Source organism: Rattus norvegicus, chromosome 7, assembly GCF_036323735.1.
Source record: "Rattus norvegicus strain BN/NHsdMcwi chromosome 7, GRCr8, whole genome shotgun sequence".
NCBI lineage: Eukaryota > Metazoa > Chordata > Mammalia > Rodentia > Muridae > Rattus > Rattus norvegicus.
In genome coordinates, this window is record NC_086025.1 from 122,575,857 (window position 1) to 122,597,486 (window position 21,630).

At 40.6% G+C, this 21,630-nt stretch overlaps 1 pseudogene; it reads right to left on the minus strand.

The window, feature by feature from the left end:
- Positions 1-9,538: 9,538 nt before the first annotated feature.
- Positions 9,539-14,948, minus strand: Rpl9-ps2 (ribosomal protein L9, pseudogene 2; annotated as a pseudogene).
- Positions 14,949-21,630: the final 6,682 nt, after the last annotated feature.

Below are 21,630 nucleotides of genomic sequence, written 5' to 3' on the forward strand. Positions count from 1 at the left end.
ACATACAAATTTTCTGGTTTAAAAATATTTTTAAAGTGTCTTTAAAGCCATGTATAAGCAGGTTCATTGTGGATCCACCATTTTTTTTCAAGACAGAGTTTCTCTGTGTTGCCCTTGCTGTCCTGGAATTCACTATGTAGACCAGGCTGGCCTCAAACTTAGAGATCTGCCTGCCTGGGTTGAAAAGGGGAGTGCCACTATCACCCAGCTCTTATTGATGCATCGTGTAGCCTCTTGTTTCTGTTTTCTAGAAGGTGGTTTGTGTCTTTACCTTTACCATATTGGATTTTTTTTTCATGGAAATAGGCACCACAATTAAATGATGTTAAATAAAAGAGCAGTGAGGTCAACTCACAGTCCATCCTACCAACTTTCCCTCCACACCCCATCACACTGTGTGTGTAGCCGAGGACCTTCTGGAAACTTCCCACTTTGTCACACGGAATAGTAAAAAAATACTTGTACAATTGAAAGATGATACATAACATGATATGTTTTAGATATTGTTCTAGTTATAGGTTCTAGGGTATTGGGTACAATACAAGACACCTTTTACTTGTATTTCACATCTAAACATCATCACTAAGGCCCACGGATCCTGCTGAAAAGTTCTCACTTACCCAAGCTTGCTTTCCCATTTCTGAAGAACCTGTCTTAGTTTATGTTCACAGAGACCAGCAGTTGTAAAGTCTGTTCTGCAGGTTTCTGCAGGGCCTGGGTTCCCAAAAACACAGAGGACTTGCAAGAGTAAATTTGTGTTTTCCATAATGCTAAGACTTTATTTCTCATCATATTGACATTTACATTCATGGATCAAGGAAGGGTTGGGTACATGCTAGTCCTGAGCAGCTGCTAAGGCTACAGCAGCCACCACTGTGGCTGTCTTCTCAGTCACTGCTGTGCACTGGTGGAGAGATAGTAGCTCTTACTTAGGAATATCTTTGGTGATAAAGTAAAAATACTAATTTTACTTTCAGTCATTCAAGTATTTTTACTACTCCATGTGAGAAAGTGGGAAGTTTTCATCAGGCCCTCAGTACACATACACAGGGTGATAGCGTGTTAAGGGAAAGTCAGTGGGATGGACTGTGAGTTGAACTAACTGATCTTTTTATTTAACATCATTGAATTATGATGTACTATTACCGTGAAAAAAATGAACCAGAAAAGAAATGTTGCCTATTAAGGTTTTCTTATTTATAGAATATCTCTCAAAAATTCATGAAACCAATCTATTACCATAAAGAACACAGATTACAGTATTTTTTTGCCACTGATTTTTTTTCCTAGTGCTGGGGACTGGACATAGGGTATTACACCTGTTCTGGAATCTCTCTACCACTAAGTTATAATCTTCTCTGTTTTTGTAATTGGAGACAGCATTTTCTTAAGTTTCCCAAGTAGGTCTCGTATACTTGTAATTCTCTTTCCTCAGCCATTTTAGTAACCGAGTGTATGAGTTACTGTACATGTTACAGAGGCAAAGTGTCTGATAGAAGAAGCTGTAAGGAGCCATCTAGGAGAGGCTAAAGGCTGACAGGTGATTTTCCTGAGATGGTTTACCATGAACTGCAATGGGTGAGCTCTTGGAGGCAAGGCCTGAGAGATGATGTCTCAGGGTTGATTATTGCTATTGATGTGTCTTTCCTGCCATTATTAAATTAATATAACAACCCCTGGTCATTAGCCTACCCTATTGGGCAGATTTTCTGCATATCAACAAAGATGTACTGATGCTATATAGACAAATAGATGATTTCTTAATTCCTAATGATGATTCTATAAGAATTTCTAAATTTATATTAGTAATTATTGAACCCTTTACAATAAGGCCTGTAATTAGAGCCTTCTGTAATATGAAAGAAAACTGCAATTAGGACTCTGCCAGGCTTCTTGTGTTATGAGTTAATTAAGCTAAGATAGAAAACAGGCACCGATACAGACTTACCACTTAGGAACACATTCCTTTAGGCCGCAAAACCATTAACTAAAGTTCATAAAGTGGAAATGAACAGTTTATTGTAGGTGCAAAGACAATGTGAAATATTGACTGGGTTTATCTATACAAAACTTCAATGTTAACTTAGACCTAAGAATTATAGTTTTAAACTCTCAACAAACTGGTGGATGTAATAACAGGTAATAAATTTCTAATTAGATAATTAGTCTCTTCTTTTTTTTTTTTCTTCAGAGCTGGGGACCGAACCCAGGGCCTTGCGCTTGCTAGGCAAGTGCTCTACCACTGAGCTAAACCCCCAAACCCCCTAGATAATTAGTCTTAATGGAAGCACATGTAAATATCTCTGTGGGAGCTTCTTATTTAAACTTATGTTTGAACGTTTTGTGAACTTTTGAAGGAGGCTGCTTGGAGTAACATATGATCATGTATGTTCTGAAAAAGTACAAGGAATTAGGATTAATGACATAAAGTAGGCAGAAGGAGAGAGAAGAATTAAGGAGGCAAAAGAGATACAGAGTGGAAGCAAGATAGAAGCTGAAGAGATAACAGAACACAGCAGGATATACCAGAGCTTAAGAGAGAGTTGCAGAGAGAGCAGAAAGAGAAGGCAGGCTTCTTTTTATCAGGTTCTTATGACAGGTTCTTTTTACTAACAAGTTTCTTATTAGTAACAAAGATGGGGCTTTTTTTTTTTTTAAATAAAAGGGTAGAAGTTTTCCCTTTGTTTGAGCAATAAAGCTTGTTTTTCATCCAGAATGAGTGAGTTCCTTTTGCATTTTGCTCAATGAAACCTGCTTGTGAAGGCTTTTGCTCTTTCCATCAAAAATACACACTCGTACCAAGTATAAGTATGTGTTTGTAAGTATGTAAGTTGGTTAGACAAGTGGCTGGACCCAACAGAGGTGTATGAAGGTGCATGAGTATGTGCGTATGAATGTATGTGCGTTAATGCATATTTGCTTGTGTAAAAGTTTTTTCCTTTTGCAAATGTGACTCTCTTCTCCTGCTTCAGTAAAAGTTAATTGCTCCAAACCTCCCTCCCACCTGGCCATCTAGAGGCAAGGCTTCTGGGCAAGAGAGGAAAGGAGCCCTAGCCATTAATCCTTTACTCAATCCCCTGCTGTTTTAAAATAGTGTGTCAATAGGCTTCAAGTCTATTAACAGGCTTCTGGCCTCAGAGTAACTTAGAGACAAGACAGGTGAAATGTAGAAAGCAATTTTTACACTTGCAAGACAAAGTCTTGCCCTGCCAACACTCCACCCAATTGGCTGCCTCAGGGAGGACCCAGTGCCTGGGGCAAAGCTCCCAGAAAGAAGCTTAAGTGAGAATGTTCTAGGGCGTTATTTATCTTGGCGGGGAGTCACACTGGCAGAAATTTGGCAGAGCTTGCCACATTGTATCCTCAGTAAAGGGGGTGCGGAGGTGTGAAAGAATGCTTTCTCCATTTCATACAGACCAGGGTCCTCTGTTTAGGGGAACTTGGAGGTTCCATTCATAATCAAGATGGGTGATCCTACATCAGCTAATGTAATCAAGATGATATCCCACAGGCATGCTCAGAGGCCCATATTCCAGGTGATTTTAGGTTCTGTCACACTGACATTTAACAATAACTGTCTCACTGGGACACAGGGTGCTACCTGTAATAATGAAACTTTCACATTTTACAAAGTTTATAAATTTTAAATTTGGCACCATGAGCTTAACAACTTCCCAACACTTAAATATCTTGACCCCCCCAGCCCAACTGTTAAAGTCAGTGTTAACACAAACAAAGTTCTGGGATCCAGATCAGTACTTACACATTCGAGTTCCCAGTCTGCCTCCTTGTGTCTACTTTGTTTTTCTTTCTGTTTCCCACAGTACCAATGAAATCTGAACCAATAACCATGGGACTGATGATCTTTCCACAAAACGGTCTTCCTTTTTTTGTTTTGGTTGTTTCCCTCATTTACATCAGGTTTAATCACAGTGTGTTCTTTCCAAGAAAAGAAGGTTGACCTTTTGAAACTTGAATGTGAATTGTAGCTTATGCGCAGCAGTGCACAGTGGTGCAGTGGTAGAAGAGGCTTAAGACAGCTGGTAGACAGCTAAGAGATGGAATGGACAGGCTGTTCATTATCAGAAAACCAAAGGGGAACTTACCTGAATGCAGATACATTCATATATTTAAATCATTCCAGGCAGAGGCCAGAGGTTCAGGTTTGGCTGTTTATAAGCATTAAAGAATACAATAAGGTTTAGGTGACTAGAGACTGATCTCATAGGTAATTATGAAACCAGATAGAGAATTTTGATCGTAGCAATCCAGAGCCTAATTAATTAATAACCTGGGAAAAAATGTTTGGGGGAATAGCAAGATTTACCAGTCCAAAGCAATGGCACCCAGTCAAAGCATGACCCCTGAAGTGGATTTCCACTTAGGCAGGGAGTGATGACTAAAATTTATGAGCTTCAAATTGAGATGATAGAAAATTGGCAAAGAGAATTATAGGGGCTGGGAATTTGGCTGAGTCATAGAGCATTAGGCCAAATTATGTGAAGCTCTGGATTTTATCTTTCATTAATCTGTTGATCAGTTAATCAGTCAATCAATAAAGTGTGTGTGTGTGTGTGTGTGTGTGTGTGTGTGTGTGTTTTGGTGTATTTGAGCCAAGGATTAAGATGATGAATTATTTTAGGTCCCAATAGATGTACTGAAGTGAATGTAGAAATATGAAAATCAGTTTAAAATGTTAGAGAGGGACAGTTAGGACAGGGTTTTCAGCTTGAGGTCGGGAACCCAATAAAGTAGAGACAGCTCAAATAATGGGCAAGATTCCACGCAGCAGATTCAGGTCAGATTTATGAGCAAAAAGGAAACTGGCAGCAGGTTTTAAATAATCATGGAAAGGCTAGCAGTTGAGGATTAACCACAAGAGAAGAATAAGCCATCAGAACGTTGCAATGTCACTTAAGGAATGTGGTAGAAATATTTTAATCTCAATCCTGGGTTTCTAAGTGGACTTTGACCACTTAGTTCCTAGATAAAAGACACACACACATCCTTTATATTTACAATAAGCCTTAGTTAGCACTAGTCCCGGGAAGATATCTATCCTCTATGTTATTATGTCTATTTCCTAGCCAATTTGCCCTGTTTGATCTGGGATGCTCTTAACTCCAATTAGTCAACCCACATGGCTATTAATTGAAGATTCTTACCCCATGGTGCTTTCTCCTCTCTTTACCTTTTCTTTTTCAATTCATGGTCCTCCTCCAACCTAAACCCTGCCTATGTCTCTTCTGCCCAGCTATTGACTGTCAGCATCTTTATTCAAAAACCAGGAATAACTTGGGGGCAAGGTCACATAGGACTGTCTGGGTCTATGTGTGGGTCTTGTTGGGGAGCAATCGGTATTTAGCATGGCAAAAGACCAAACCTCAACAAAAGATTTGAGTTACTGAAGACCTGGAGTCCAGATGAAAGCCTCAGTTTCAGGATGACAAAGTGGTAAGAATCCAGTTTCCAAGATCAAATATGAGCAGCTCCAAGATTGACGTGGTGCTGAGCTATGAACCAAGATAATTTATACTCCTCACCCCAAAGGCCAAGATAGAGCAAAATGAAAAGATGGAGAGATGGCCCAGCAGTGAAGAGTACTTAGTAGCTATGCAGTGGGCCAGCCTTGGGTTCCATACCTATATTGGGGGAATTCATCTGTAACTTCAGCTACAAAAGAGGGCTCTAATGCCCTCTTTTGACTTCTGACAGGAGGCCATCACATTCCATTTTAACCAGTTTTGAAAATTCAACACCCCTTTATGATAAAAGTCCTGGAAAGAATAGGAATTCAAGGCCCATACCTAAACATAGTAAAAGCCATATACAGCAAACCAGTAGCTAATATTGAACTAAACGGAGAGAAACTTGAAGCAATCCCACTAAAATCAGGGACTAGACAAGGCTGCCCACTCTCTCCCTACTTATTCAATATAGTTCTCGAAGTTCTAGCCAGAGCAATCAGAAAACAAAAGGAGATCAAAGGGATACAGATGGGAAAGGAAGAAGTCAAAATATCACTATTTGCAGATGATATGATAGTATATTTAAGCGATCCCAAAAGTTCCACCAGAGAACTACTAAAGCTGATAAACAACTTCAGCAAAGTGGCTGGGTATAAAATTAACTCAAATAAATCAGTAGCCTTCCTCTACAGAAAAGAGAAACAAGCCGAGAAAGAAATTAGGGAAACGACACCCTTCATAATAGACCCAAATAATATAAAGTACCTCGGTGTGACTTTAACCAAGCAAGTAAAAGATCTGTACAATAAGAACTTCAAGACACTGAAGAAAGAAATTGAAGAAGATCTCAGAAGATGGAAAGATCTCCCATGCTCATGGATTGGCAGGATTAATATAGTAAAAATGGCATTTTACCAAAAGCGGTCTACAGATTCAATGCAATCCCCATCAAAATTCCAATCCAATTCTTCACAGAGTTAGAACAATTTGCAAATTCATCTGGAATAACAAAAAACTAAGGATAGCTAAAACTATCCTCAACAATAAAAGGACTTCCAGGGGAATCACTATCCCTGAACTCAAGCAGTATTACAGAGCAATAGCGATAAAAACTGTATGGTATTGGTACAGAAACAGGCAGATAGACCAGTGGAATAGATTGAAGACCCAGAAATGAACCCATACATCTATGGTCACTTTGATTTTTGACAAAGGAGCCAAAACCATCCAAAGGAAAAAAGATAGCATTTTCAGCAAATGGTGCTGGTTCAAATGGAGGTCAATATGTAGAAGAATGCAGATCAATCTATTCTTATCACCTTGTACAAAGCTTAAGTCCAAGTGGATCAAGGACCTCCAAATCAACCCAGATACACTGAAACTAATAGAAGAAAAAGTGGGGAAGAATCTTGAACACATGGACACTGGAGAAAATTTCCTGAACTAAATACCAATGGCTTATGCTCTAGGATCGAGAATCAACAAATGGGACCTCATAAAACTGCAAAGCTTCTGTAAGGCAAAGGACACTGTGGTTAGGACAAAATGGCAACCAACAGATTGGGAAAAGATCTTTACCAATCCTACAACAGGTAGAGGCCTTATATCCAAAATATACAAAGAACTCAAGAAGTTAGACTACAGGGAGACAAATAACCCTATTAAAAATGGGGTTCAGAGCTAAACAAAGAATTCACAGCTGAGGAATGCCGAATGGATGAGAAACACCTAAAGAAATGTTCAACATCTTTAGTCATAAGGGAAATGCAAATCAAAACAACCCTGAGATTTCACCTCACACCAGTGAGAATGGCTAAGATCAAAAACTCAGGTGACAGCAGATGCTGGTGAGGATGTGGAGGAAGAGGAACACTCCTCCATTGTTGGTGGGATTGCAGACTGGTACAACCATTCTGGAAATCAGTCTGGAGGTTCCTCAGAAATTTGAACATTGCACTACCTGAGGACCCAGCTATACCTCTCTTGGGCATATACCCAAAAGATGCTCCAACATGTAACAAAGACACATGCCCCACTATGTTCACAGCAGCCTTATTTATAATAGCCAGAACCTGGAAAGAACCCAGATGCCCTTCAACAGAGGAATGGATTCAGAAAATGTGGTACATCTACACAATGGAATATTACTCTGCTAACAAAACAATGACTTTATGAAATTCATAGGCAAATGGATGGAACTGGAAAATATCATCCTGAGTGAGCTAACCCAATCACAGAAAAACACACATGGTATGCACTCACTGATAAGTCGATACTAGCCCAAATGCTCGAATTACCCTAGATGCATAGAACACATGAAACTCAAGAGGGATGACCAAAATGCAAATGCTTCACTCCTTCTTTAAAAGGGGAACAAGAATACCCTTGGGAGGGAATAGGGAGGCAAAGTTTAGAACAGAGGCTGAAGGAACGTCCATTCAGAGCCTGCCCCACATGTGGCCTATACATATACAGCCACCAAACTAGATAAGATGGATGAAGCAAAGAAGTGCAGGCTGACAGGAACTGGATGTAGATCTCTCCTGAGAGACACAGCCAGAATATGGCAAATATGTAGGTGAATGCCAGCAGCAAACCACTGAACTGAGAACGGGACCCCCATTGAAGGAATCAGAGAAAGGACTGAAAGAGCTTGAAGGGGCTCGAGACCCCATATGTACAACAATGCCAAGCAACCAGAGCTTCCAGGGACTAAGCCACTACCTAAAGACTATACATGGACTGACCCTGGACTCTGACCTCATAGGTAGCAGTGAATATCCTAGTAAGATCACCAGTGGAAGGGGAAGCCCTTGGTCCTGCCAAGACTGAACCCCCAGTGAACTAGAGTGTTGGGGGGAGGGTGGCAATGGGGGGAGCATGGGGAGGGGAACACCTATTTAGAAGGGGAGGGGTTGGGGGATATTGGCCTGGAAACCCGGAAAGGTAATAACAATTGAAATGTAAATAATAAATACCCAATTTGATAAAGATGAGAAAAAAAAGTTCATAGTCCAAAAAGCTCTCATAGAAACCTCTTAACTTTACCCCTGAAAAAAAAAAAAAAGGCAGATCAGTACTCCCAACGTACAATGCAGAGAATATACAGTACTGTTCCGAGAGGGAAGGCAATGAGTGTACTGAGGAAATACTGGGACAAGGCAAGACCTAAAACCAGCAGCACACATTCCAAACTCTGCTTCTCCACGTCTGATGTCAAATTGCTCTTCAGATCTTCAACTCCTCTCAGCTTTGTTGACCGCCACAGACTTCTCTCTCTTGGGTTGGTTCTTCACCTTTCCTCGGTAGGCATCCCATAACTCTGGCATCGCCAACCTCTTGGTGTTTCCAAGGCAATCCAGACCTCACCTTACAGCTTCCTGAAATGGTCTCTCTGGGTCTCCGTGCACAGACAACCCCGATGCACGCTTGGCCTCAGCAGCTTCCTTAGCTCAGAAATCCCACAGCAGCTTTCTCGTATCCTTGACTCTAAAGCCAGAGCTGTGTGGTCTGAGCCGCCAAGCTCTGCTGCTTGCTGGGGCTGGAACATGGCCTCCTTGTTCAATTACATCTGCATCAGCTTTCTGTGGTCAATCATTTCCCTTACTGCTTATTTTTTTTTCCTTACTTTCCACAAGCTGGAAGCTTAGCTGGGCGGGTCTTGCCATGAGGTCATCACTCCATTTTCCACTAGGTTTTTCTCTATCTCTTTGAGCCCTGGACTTAGCTCCATGTTACTTCCCGGTGCTCCTTCTCTTCTCGAAGTGTACGCATTGTATTTTCCTTGCTCAGCTCGTTCCTTTTCATTATAGATATGCGTACGAGTAACCACTAACCAATCCACGGTTAGTACTAGGCTGTCTTTAAATCTGCCAGTGCTATTAATATGAAACGATTTAATTTTGCTTCAGGTAGATTTTTTTGGACAAAGGCAGAAAGCAACCATATTCTTTGACAAAATATCAAGGCCACTTACTAATATTGTTCTCCTCTGAAACCTCTTGAGCTAGACTGTCAGCCTGTATTTCTCTCAGCACCAGTCATCCACGTTCCTACTAGTATAGCCCATTAAGCCCCACTTAACTTATTCTACTGCTTTTATTTATTTTTTCAATATATAAGTCTTTTATTGTCCCCAAAGAGCCCACATTGTCCTTGTGATCAGGATCTTGTTTCTGGAGCCAGGAAACTGAGGTCTCACTCGTCAGCCTGCTGCACGATTCCCTTCTCAGACACACAGATGCCATCCTAAAACTTCTCGATATCCTTGTTTTTAACCACGGTGGCTTGCTCAATCAGAGCTTGAATTTGAAACAAGTTCAATATCATTTCCTTCAAGGAATAATTCTTCCTTCTGGGCTCGTGAGACTGAACAAGGAATACCTGTCCCCATCTGAACCCTGCAGATGTAGTTTTCACCCAAGAAATTTTGGATTTCAAAGCATCCACAGACCTCATCCTGTAACAGAAGACCAACATAACACCCTTGAACATGTTCTGAACCCGGCTGCGGATGGTTCTGACAGCGTCCAGTTCCTTCCTGTTACCCCACCATTTATCTACATGGAGCTTTTTCTTTTTCTTTCTGAGAAAATTCAGCTCTACACTGACGTGATTGAAGTCCTCTGCAGAGTTCCCCTGGGGTTCTTCACAGTGACCGTGCACCTCTTCAGAGTGATGTCGACTTTCCTGGAATGTCAACAGTCTGATTGCTGAGAATGGTCTTTATTCTCGAAGTAGATGGGGCAAAGAGCTTTCAGTTGCTTTCTTAATCCAAAGTTCCAAAGTCCACATTCCTCCTACAAGAAGCATGGTCAGGCCTGTCACAACTATACGCCACTCTCTGGTACAACTTCTGTCTTAGGCAGTGTTAGACGCCATGGCCAAAGTAACTCCTGTAAAGGAAAAGTGTTTAGTTAGCGCTGGCTTACAGTTTCAGAGGTTTAGTATAATATCACAATGGTGGGGAGCACAGTGGGACACGGTCAGGCCCTGGAGCAGCAGCTGAGAGCTATAACCTGATCTGGAGAGAGAGAGAGAGAGAGAGAGAGAGAGAGAGAGAGAGAGAGAGAGAGAATCTGAGCCTGACATAGGCTTATGAAACCTTAAATACCAGATTGGAGAGATGGTTCAGTGGTTAAGAGCATTGACTGCTTGTTCTTCCAGAGGGCTCTGGGTTCAAATCCCAGTAACCACATGGTGGCTCACAACCATCTGTAATGGCCCTTTGGGAAAGAAGGAAGAGGTCTTAACTGCTGAGCAGTTTTTCCTTCCCCCCTTTCTCCCTCCCTTTCTCCTTCCCTCCTTCCCTCCCTCCCTCCTTTCCTCCCTCCTTCTCTCCCTCCCTCTTTTCCTCCCTCCCTTCCTTCCTTCCTTGAGACAAAATTATACTATTTAGCTGGCTGGTCTTGAACTCTGTCTCTCGCATGTTGGCATTTATTATTATTAATTATTATTATTAATTATTACTATTACTATTATATGTTTTATATATAGCACAGTGGGTTCTGGGATCAAACTCAGGATGTCTAGTCTGTGCAGCAAGCATTCTTGCCTACTAAGCCCCTTGGCCAGCCCTGAGAATACCTTCACATCATTTAATTTGTGTGCAAATTGGAAACTGCTGTTGAGTCCTTGGGTGGGGAATATTTTGTGGAAGAGCTGATAAATATTTCTTGAAATAGGATGAGAAGTACTTTCTAGTGTTTGTCCTATCTCTCACATGTGGAATAATAGCTTTTATTCTTGTTTAATTTGGTATACCTCACATGTAACTCTTCGTGCTTATTTAACGTTTGTTATGATCGTCGTTGAATGCACAGAGATGTTAGGATATAATTGACTTATCTGAGGCACTCACAGCGTTTTATTCTTTTTGGATCATACTCCCTGCTGCTGACAGACAAAAATAAGTCACTTCACAGGCCTCTTTCCGTGTGGAAAGAATCCTTTTTTTATTCACCTACTGCACCTCTGAAATATTTCTGTGATAGCAAAAGTATTTAAAAAGACTAAATTTTAGATTTTGTTTTTCTTTTACCCTCAAAATGAGTTTTGGGAGGCTAAGGAGATAGGTCAGGCTGGTAGAGCGTCTGCGGCTCAACCTTAGGATCTGGGTTCAGATGTCCGGCAGCCATGTAAAAAGCTGGCGTGGTGCCACCATCTACCCAAGCTCGGCTCTGGGGAGAGGCAGTGGATGCCTGAAGCTCACTGGCCAGCCTAGCCTAATTGGTGAGCTTCCCGTTCAGTGAGAGACCCTGCATTAAAAATAAGATGGGAAGAAACCGAGGAAGGACTCCTGAAATCAACCTCTGGCTTCCACACGCACGAGCACACAGTGTGTGCCCACGCGCCCCAAACCACACACACACCAGAGCTTGGTTGGGTGATATTTTAAGCTCTCAGATAGCTGTAACTTCTACACTGTAATGTAAATCAGTTAGTGGCTTTGGCAAGGGTAAGGAACGCGTAGGGTGTTACTAAACTCGAAGGTCTTTTATGACCACGTGTATAATGAATGCTGTGTACTTCAGAGCACTCTACCTCAGGCCAGACGGGATTTCATTGTTGTTAGTTGAGCACACGGTGTGTATACTCGTCCTTTAAATCCTTGTTCTGACTGGAACGACTTAAATGCGTTCTAATCGATAACGATTTCACAGATGGAGGTTACATGGGAAATACACAGAACAAGCAGACATAAATCCAGGCAAAACGGGTGGATTTTACATTGTAGTGCATCCTGTACATGATACCAGTGTCCTCCTGTATCGTGTGTGGTTAAATGACTGAGGGTGGGGTTTTGCGTAGCACGTGACCATGACAATATAAAGACCGACAGCAGCGAGTAGCTGGAAAACCATCTGGGACAGATCCCTGGGAGAGAGGTTTTTATTTTATCCCCCTTGGCCTCATTCTGATTTTTATTAGGCCTGAACTTTCTACTTCTTTTCCTTGTGAAGGCTGCATTACAGGGGACTTTTAAAAATAGCACAGCAGACAATGAGAAATGGTGACAGGTCATGACAAGATGTTTTGGTTCTAGAAATCTGTTGAAGAGACGTGACATGTTTATGACTAATTAATTTTATTGAGGCTCGCTCATAGAACACGGGCACCATTTCAAGTGAGAGACAACAACCGAAGTAAGAAATCTGGTACGTCGTAAACCAATTAAAAAATAAAATAAGAATGAAAGTAAATGATATTCTTTTATAGGTTCAAAATCGAAGTGCTGGTTTATAAGATATTTGAGAGATGCTGGTGAGAGTAAAGTTGGAAGATGGCACACATTGTAGCTGTCCCTCCTCTGACAAGGATGATGGGAGTCCAGACTAAAGGATGGAAATATTTCAGTCTGACAAATGCTTGCCTAGAACTCCCACCCTGAACTCGCCCATGCTCAAGAATGACCGCCTGCACAGACAGTTCCTATCTGGAATTGTAGAGGCAGAACTACTTCCAGGAAAAAAGAAAGAAAAGAAAAAGAAAAAGGAAATACCCACTGAGCTCCAACCCTCATATACCCTTTTCCCAGTCAGGTCCCCAGTGCCACAGCACACAGTCTCTACCTCCTCAAAAAGACTGTGTCACTTGTTCTGATTAAAACAACAGTTCTAGACTCTTTTTGGTTTGGGTTTTTATTTTGTCTTGGTTTCATGACAGGTCTTGTATGCAGTCCAGGTTGGTCTTGAACCTTTCATCTTTCTGCTTCAGGGTCCTGAGCTTAGGGACTATGGACATGCACAAACACATATGGCCTCCATAGTGGATTCTTTCATTGGATTCCATTAACTTTATCAGATATCATCAGAGGCCTTATGGTTTTCTATCATCTTAGGGAATTTTTTTTATGGCAATACATTGAGTGAAGTAGTACTCACCTGTAAACAGTTCTTGGGAGGCTGAGGCAGGAGAACAATGAGTTTAATTAAGCCACAGCTTTAAGTCTGAATCGTGAGACTTTGTCTTGAAGCAAAAACATACACAGAAGCAAACACCAGACCACATCCTCCTTGCTGCTAAGACAAAACAAAACAGAAACGAACAAAACATAAATCTATAACACAAACAAAAACCTGGCAAGGAATTGTTCAAGTTGCATTGATTAATTAAAAAATTGTATAAACCACTAGTGTTTAGGTCTTCGGTTATATCTAAGAAAAGCATTGGGGTATTCTGTGCTTTGGAAGCCTAAATATTTCTGTGATCTACCGATAGAAGGTCCTTCACCCAGCCTGTACCCAGGAGGGGTGTAACTGGGTCATGTGGTGTTCGAGAAGTCTCCTGTTTTTAGGAGTAAGAAGAATCTCAGAATGTAAGCACGCATGGAGGGACTGCATACACGGTGACAGTCTACATTACCACCGATGTCGAGTAACCTTTTCTCTCTCCCTTTGATTCCCCATCAAGTATTTGTCACCATTCATTTTGTTTACAGTAGCCATGCTGCCCAGAGTAAACAGGATTTCAAAGCAGTTTTGATCTGCATTCCCCAGGTGCCTAAAGACGGTGAGCGCTTTTCCCAAACATGTATTGGCCATTTGCGATTTCTCTTTAGAGGACTATCTGTTTAATTCATTGGTCTATTTGTCGACTAGATTTTTTTTTCTGTTTTATTTTTGGGATTAAATCTTTATAGGTTCTAAGACATCAACTCTTTGTCTGATGCATAGCTGGCGAAGAGTTTTACTACTGCACAAATGAGAATTTCATTCCGGTGGGTTGTTTCCTCGCCTGTGTGGGAAAGCTTTAATGTCCTGTAACATTGTTTATTAATTTGGGGGGATTATCTTCTTTGAGATTAGAGTGCTTTGCAGGGAAGTCTTGGCCTTTATTTAGATGTAGGAGTACTTTTGCATATTTTCTTCTAGTAGCTTCAAGTTCATGTCTTAGATCAAGATCTTAGATTGGTGTTTAGTTGAGTTTTGTACAGGTGAGGGAGGTAGATCTAGTTTCATTCTTCTACATGCAGAAATCTAGTTTTCCCAGCATCCTTTGTTGGAGAATCTTTATTTTGTTGGAAAGTTGGCACTTTGGTTAAAGTGAGGTATCTGTAGCTCTCTGGGTTAATTTCTGGGCCTTCTATGTTATTCCATGAATAGCATTTCTGCCTCCGTGCCAGTACTGTGTTGTTTGTATTACCATGACTACATAATTTAAGACAAAGCACTGTAAAACGCTCCAGTATGGCCCCTTTCTGCAAATACTCAGAATTGCTTTGATGATCTGGAGTCTTCGGTGATCCTGTATGAGTCTTAGGATTGTTTTACTACTTTTGTGAAAAGCGCTACTGGAATTTTGATGGCGGTCATGTTGAACCTGTAGATAACTTTTAGTATTTAGATGCTTCTACAATATGATTCTACCGACCCGTGAGGACGAAAGGCTTTCAACTCTCACAGTGTCTTCTTCAATGTCTCTGCCAAGTGCTTTAAGTTCACTGTTATAGAAATCTTTCACTTTCTTGGACAGGTACATTCCTTAGCATTCATTTAAAAAGTCATTTAGATGTTCTGTTTGTTTCTTGACGTGTTCATTGTGGCTACATATAAAGGTGATTGATTTCCATATGCTGACTTTGTATATTTGCCATATTTATGAGTTTTCAAGATTTATTGATTTAATATATATATAGGTACAATGTAGCTACCTTCAGGCACACCAGAAGAGGGCATCAGATCCCATTACAGATGGTTGTGAGCCACCATGTGGTTGCTGGGTGTACTCAAGACCTCTGGAAGAGCAGTCAGTGCTCTTTTTTTTTTTTTATTAACTTGAGTATTTCTTATATACATTTCCCGGTTTCCGGGCAAACATCCCCCTAATCCCTCCCCCTCCCCTTCTTTATGGGTGTTCCCCTCCCCATCCTCCCCCCATTGCCGCCCTCCCCCCAACACTCTAGTTCACTGGGGGTTCAGTCTTAGCAGGACCCAGGGCTTCCCCTTCCACTGGTGCTCTTACTAGGATATTCATTGCTACATATGAGGTCAGAGTCCAGGGTCAGTCCATGTATAGTCTTTAGGTAGTGGCTTAGTCCCTGGAAGCTCTGGTTGCTTGGCATTGTTGTACATATGGGGTCTCGAGCCCCTTCAAGCTCTTCCAGTTCTTTCTCTGATTCCTTCAACGGGGGTCCTATTCTCAGTTCAGTGGTTTGCTGCTGGCATTCGCCTCTGTATTTGCTGAATTCTGGCTGTGTCTCTCAGGAGTGATCTACATCCGGCTCCTGTCGGCCTGCACTTCTTTGCTTCATCCATCTTGTCTAATTGGATGGCTGTATATGTATGGGCCACATGTGGGGCAGGCTCTGAATGGGTATTCCTTCTGTGTCTGTTTTAATCTTTGCCTCTCTCTTCCCTGCCAAGGGTATTCTTGTTCCCCTTTTAAAGAAGGAGTGAAGCATTCACATTTCTGTCTTGAGTTTCATTTGTTCTAGGCATCTAGGGTAATTCAAGCATTTGGGCTAATAGCCACTTATCAATGAGTGCATACCATGTGTGTCTTTCTGTGATTGGGTTAGCTCACTCAGGATGATATTTTCCAGTTCCAACCATTTGCCAACCAATTTCATAAAGTCATTGTTTTTATGGCTGAGTAATATTCCATTGTGTAGATGTACCACATTTTCTGTATCCATTCCTCTGTTGAAGGGCATCTGGGTTCTTTCCAGCTTCTGGCTATTATAAATAAGGCTGCGATGAACATAGTGGAGCACGTGTCTTTTTTATATGTTGGGGCATCTTTTGGGTATATGCCCAAGAGAGGTATAGCTGGATCCTCAGGCAGTTCAATGTCCAATTTTCTGAGGAACCTCCAGACTGATTTCCAGAATGGTTGTACCAGTCTGCAATCCCACCAACAATGGAGGAGTGTTCCTCTTTCTCCGCATCCTCACCAGCATTTGCTGTCACCTGAGTTTTTGATCTTAGCCATTCTCACTGGTGTGAGGTGAAATCTCAGGGTTGTTTTGATTTGCATTTCCCTTATGACTAAAGATGTTGAACATTTCTTTAGGTGTTTCTCAGCCATTCGGCATTCCTCAGCTGTGAATTCTATGTTTAGCTCTGAACCCCATTTTTAATAGGGTTATTTGTCTCCCTGTAGTCTAACTTCTTGAGTTCTTTGTATATTTTGGATATAAGGCCTCTATCTGTTGTAGGATTGGTAAAGATCTTTTCCCAAGCTGTTGGTTGCCGTTTTGTCCTAACCACAGTGTCCTTTGCCTTATAGAAGCTTTGCAGTTTTATGAGATCCCATTTGTCGATTCTTGATCTTAGAGCATAAGCCATTGGTCTTTGTTCAAGAAATTTTTTCCAGTGCCCATGTGTTCCAGATGCTTCCCTAGTTTTTCTTCTATTAGTTTGAGTGTATCTGGTTTGATGTGGAGGTCCTTGATCCACTTGCACTTAAGCTTTGTACAGGGTGATAAGCATGGATCGATCTGCATTCTTCTACATGTTGACCTCCAGTTGAACCAGCACCATTTGCTAAAAATGCTATCTTTTTTCCTTTGGATGGTTTTGGCTCCTTTGTCAAAAATCAAAGTGACCATAGGTATGTGGATTCATTTCTGGGTCTTCAATTCTATTCCATTGGTCTATCTGTCTGTCTCTGTACCAATACCATGCAGTTTTTATCACTATTGCTCTGTAATACTGCTTGAGTTCAGGGATAGTGATTCCCCCTGAAGTCCTTTTATTGTTGAGTATAGTTTTAGCTATCCTAAAGCAAAAGGATATACCTTCTTCTCAGCTCCTCATGGTACTTTCTCCAAAATTGACCATATAATTGGTCAAAAAACGGGCCTCAACAGGTACAGAAAGATAGAAATAATCCCATGCGTGCTATCGGACCACCATGGCCTAAAACTGGTCTTCAATAACAATAAGGGAAGAATGCCCACATATACGTGGAAATTGAACAATGCTCTACTCAATGATAACCTAGTCAAGGAAGAAATAAAGAAGGAAATTAAAGACTTTTTAGAATTTAATGAAAATCAAGGTACAACATACCCAAACTTATGGGACACAATGAAAGCTGTGCTAAGAGGAAAACTCATAGCGCTGAGTGCCTGCAGAAAGAAACAGGAAAGAGCATATGTCAGCAGCTTGACAGCACACCTAAAAGCTCTAGAACAAAAAGAAGCAAATACACCCAGGAGGAGTTGAAGGCAGGAAATAATCAAACTCAGAGCTGAAATCAACCAAGTAGAAACAAAAAGGACCATAGAAAGAATCAACAGAACCAAAAGTTGGTTCTTTGAGAAAATCAACAAGATAGATAAACCCTTAGCCAGACTAACGAGAGGACCCAGAGAGTGTGTCCAAATTAACAAAATCAGAAATGAAAAGGGAGACATAGCTACAGATTCAGAGGAAATTCAAAAAATCATCAGATCTTACTATAAAAGCCTATATTCAACAAAACTTGAAAATCTGCAGGAAATGGACAATTTCCTAAACAGATACCAGGTACCGAAGTTAAATCAGGAACAGATAAACCAGTTAAACAACCCCATAACTCCTAAGGAAATAGAAGCAGTCATTAAAGGTCTCCCAACCAAAAAGAGCCCAGGTCCAGACAGGTTTAGTGCAGAATTCTATCAGACCTTCATAGAAGACCTCATACCAATATTATCCAAACTATTCCACAAAATTGAAACAGATGGATCACTACCAAATACCTTCTATGAAGCCACAATTACTCTTATACCTAAAGCACACAAAGACACAACAAAGAAAGAGAACTTCAGACCAATTTCCCTTATGAATATCGACGCAAAAATACTCAATAAAATTCTGGCAAACCGAATCCAAGAGCACATCAAAACAATCATCCACCATGATCAAGTAGGCTTCATCCCAGGCATGCAGGGATGGTTTAATATACGGAAAACCATCAACGTGATCCATTATATAAACAAACTGAAAGAACAAAACCACATGATCATTTCATTAGATGGTGAGAAAGCATTTCACAAAATTCAACACCCCTTCATGATAAAAGTCCTGGAAAGAATAGGAATTCAAGGCCCATACCTAAACATAGTAAAAGCCATATACAGCAAACCAGTTGCTAACATTAAACTAAATGGAGAGAAACTTGAAGCAATCCCACTAAAATCAGGGACTAGACAAGGCTGCCCACTCTCTCCCTACTTATTCAATATAGTTCTTGAAGTTCTAGCCAGAGCAATCAGACAACAAAAGGAGGTCAAGGAGATACAGATCGGAAAAGAAGAAGTCAAAATATCACTATTTGCAGATGATATGATAGTATATTTAAGTGATCCCAAAAGTTCCACCAGAGAACTACTAAAGCTGATAAACACCTTCAGCAAAGTGGCTGGGTATAAAATTAACTCAAATAAATCAGTAGCCTTCCTCTACACAAAAGAGAAACAAGCCGAGAAAGAAATTAGGGAAACGACACCCTTCATAATAGACCCAAATAATATAAAGTACCTCGGTGTGACTTTAACCAAGCAAGTAAAAGATTTGTACAATAAGAACTTCAAGACACTGAAGAAAGAAATTGAAGAAGACCTCAGAAGATGGAAAGATCTCCCATGCTCATGGATTGGCAGGATTAATATAGTAAAAATGGCCATTTTACCAAAAGCGATCTACAGATTCAATGCAATCCCCATCAAAATACCAATCCAATTCTTCAAAGAGTTAGACAGAACAATTTGCAAATTCATCTGGAATAACAAAAAACCCAGTCAGTGCTCTTAACCACTGAATCATCTCTCCATTCCAAAAGTTTTTTTGCAAAGTCCCTAGGGCAATGGCTCTCAACCTGTGGGTAGAGTAACCCTTTCACAGGGGTCACCTAAGACCATCAGAAAATACAGATATTTATATTTTTAGTCATAACAAATTTCTAGCTATGAAGTTGCAATGAAAACAATTTTATGGTTGGGGGTCACCACAACATGAGGAACTGTATTAAAGGGTCACAGGGTTAGGAAGGTTGAACACCACTGCTCTTTAAGGTGTTTAAGTATAGGTTTTCTGTCATGAAAACATGGATAATTTGACTTCTTTTTCCATTTGTTTCTCTTTTTTTTTCTTTTGGTTCTTTTTTTTCGGAGCTGGGAACCGAACCCAGGGCCTTGCGCTTCCTAGGTAAGCGCTCTACCACCCCAGCCCCCATTTGTTTCTCTTTTATTTCTCTCTGGCCTTACTGCTCTAGCTGAGATATTGAATAAAAGCAGAGGGAGTGGACACCTTTGTCACATTCCTGAGTTTAGTGGAAACACTTTCTACTTCCCCCAGTTAGCACAACTTTGGTCTTATGTTCGTTGTATATAGCCTTGTTCTGTTGAGATGTTTCCCTTTTAGTACTGGCTTCTCTTAGGCCATGAATGGATCTAGGACTTTGCTGAAGGTCCTGTCTGTCTCTACTGTGATATTTGTGTCATTTCTGCCCTGCAGCCTATTCATATGCTAAATTATATTTATTGATGTGTATTGAACCTACCTTACCTTCATCCCTGGACTGAGATCAGCTTAGTCATGGTGTATGATAATACTTTTTGGGAGTTCAGTTTGCCAGTATTTTAATCATATCTTTTCCATTTGCGTTCACCAAGGAAGGCGGTCTGCAGTTTTGTTTGGCGTTTTTGGCATCCTTATCTAGTTTTGACATTAGGTTAATTCCACTTACGCGGAATGAGTTGGGCTGTGTCTTTTCTATTCTCTGGAACACTATGAGGAACTTAGAGTGTCAGCTCTTCCTTGAAGGTTTGACAGAATCTAAAGGTGAATCCATACGATCCTGGCCACTTTTTATTTTTTTGTTGGAAGATGTTTTACTACTACTTCATCATTATTTGTTACGTATCTTACATATGTTTATACACATTTGATTTAATTTTGATGGGTCGCACGTTCATAGGAAATTGTCCATTTCTCCTGCATTTGACATTTCTTTTTTTTTTTTTTGGTTCTTTTTTTCGGAGCTGGGGACCGAACCCAGGGTCTTGCGCTTCCTAGGTAAGCGCTCTACCACTGAGCTAAATCCCCAGCCCCGACATTTCTTTTAAAATATAATTTTTCAAGGTATCTTTGAATTCATTGGAACCCTAATCTTACTACTTTGAGTCGTCTTTATTTTTCTGCTAGCTTGGCAAAGGCTTGTCAAATTTGTTTATCTTTTCAAAAAACAAGATTTTTGGTTTGATTGATTCTCTATTTTGTTTCTAGTTTATTATTTTATCCCATTCTTTATTACTTCTGGCTATAACTTCTTTTTTTTTTATCTGATTTTGTTCTTGTTTTGCATTAGTTTGTTTGAAAATTCTCTCTCTCTCTCTCTCTCTCTCTCTCTCTCTCTCTCTCTCACTCTCTCTCCTTTTACTATAAGTACTTATAGATACAAACTCTTCAAGAACTGCCTTAGGCACAAGCCAGAGCTTCTGATAAAGGGTGCTATCATTTTACCTTTATTCTAGTTACTTACATTTTTCATTTTTTGATATCTTTAATGACCTACTTTCTACTTCATCTTTTTTTTGGGGGGGGGGACAGGGTTTCTTCCTTGCTGTCCTAGAACTCTATATATCAACCTGGCCTTGAACTCAAAGATCTGTCTGCCTCTGCTTCCTGTGTGCTGGGATCAAAAGCCTGTGCCACCACCATCTACAACATACGTTCACTGAAGTGTGTGCTATTCCCTCTCCAAGTATTATACTTCTGTTGCTCCTCTCGCTGTTAACTTCTAGCACAAAATGATTTTGATTATCTTGTATTTATTAAAACTTGCTTTGTGTCCTAGGAACTGATCTTTTTTAGAGAAGGTACGGTGGATTTCTTGGAAGAATATGTATTCCATAGCTGTTGGATGGAATATATAGTTACTCAATGGCTGTGGTTTCTCCTCCTCCACAGATAAACATACACTTCCTGTGCTGCTGTCTTGGTTGTTTGGAATGGTCTTGGTTTGTTCTTGTCTTTCAGTGTCCTTTATTTCTTCATTAATTTTAAGCGCAATCTTTGCTGCATCTGGCCATCTGAGTGTAGTAAATTTATCATTCTATGCTTTCCTAGACTTAGGCTTGCTGAGGAGAAATCTGGTGTTATTTTTATAGTCTGCCTTCTGAAGGTAGGTTTGTGTTCTTTCCTACCAGCTTTTAGTATTGTTCCTTCTGTTTGTA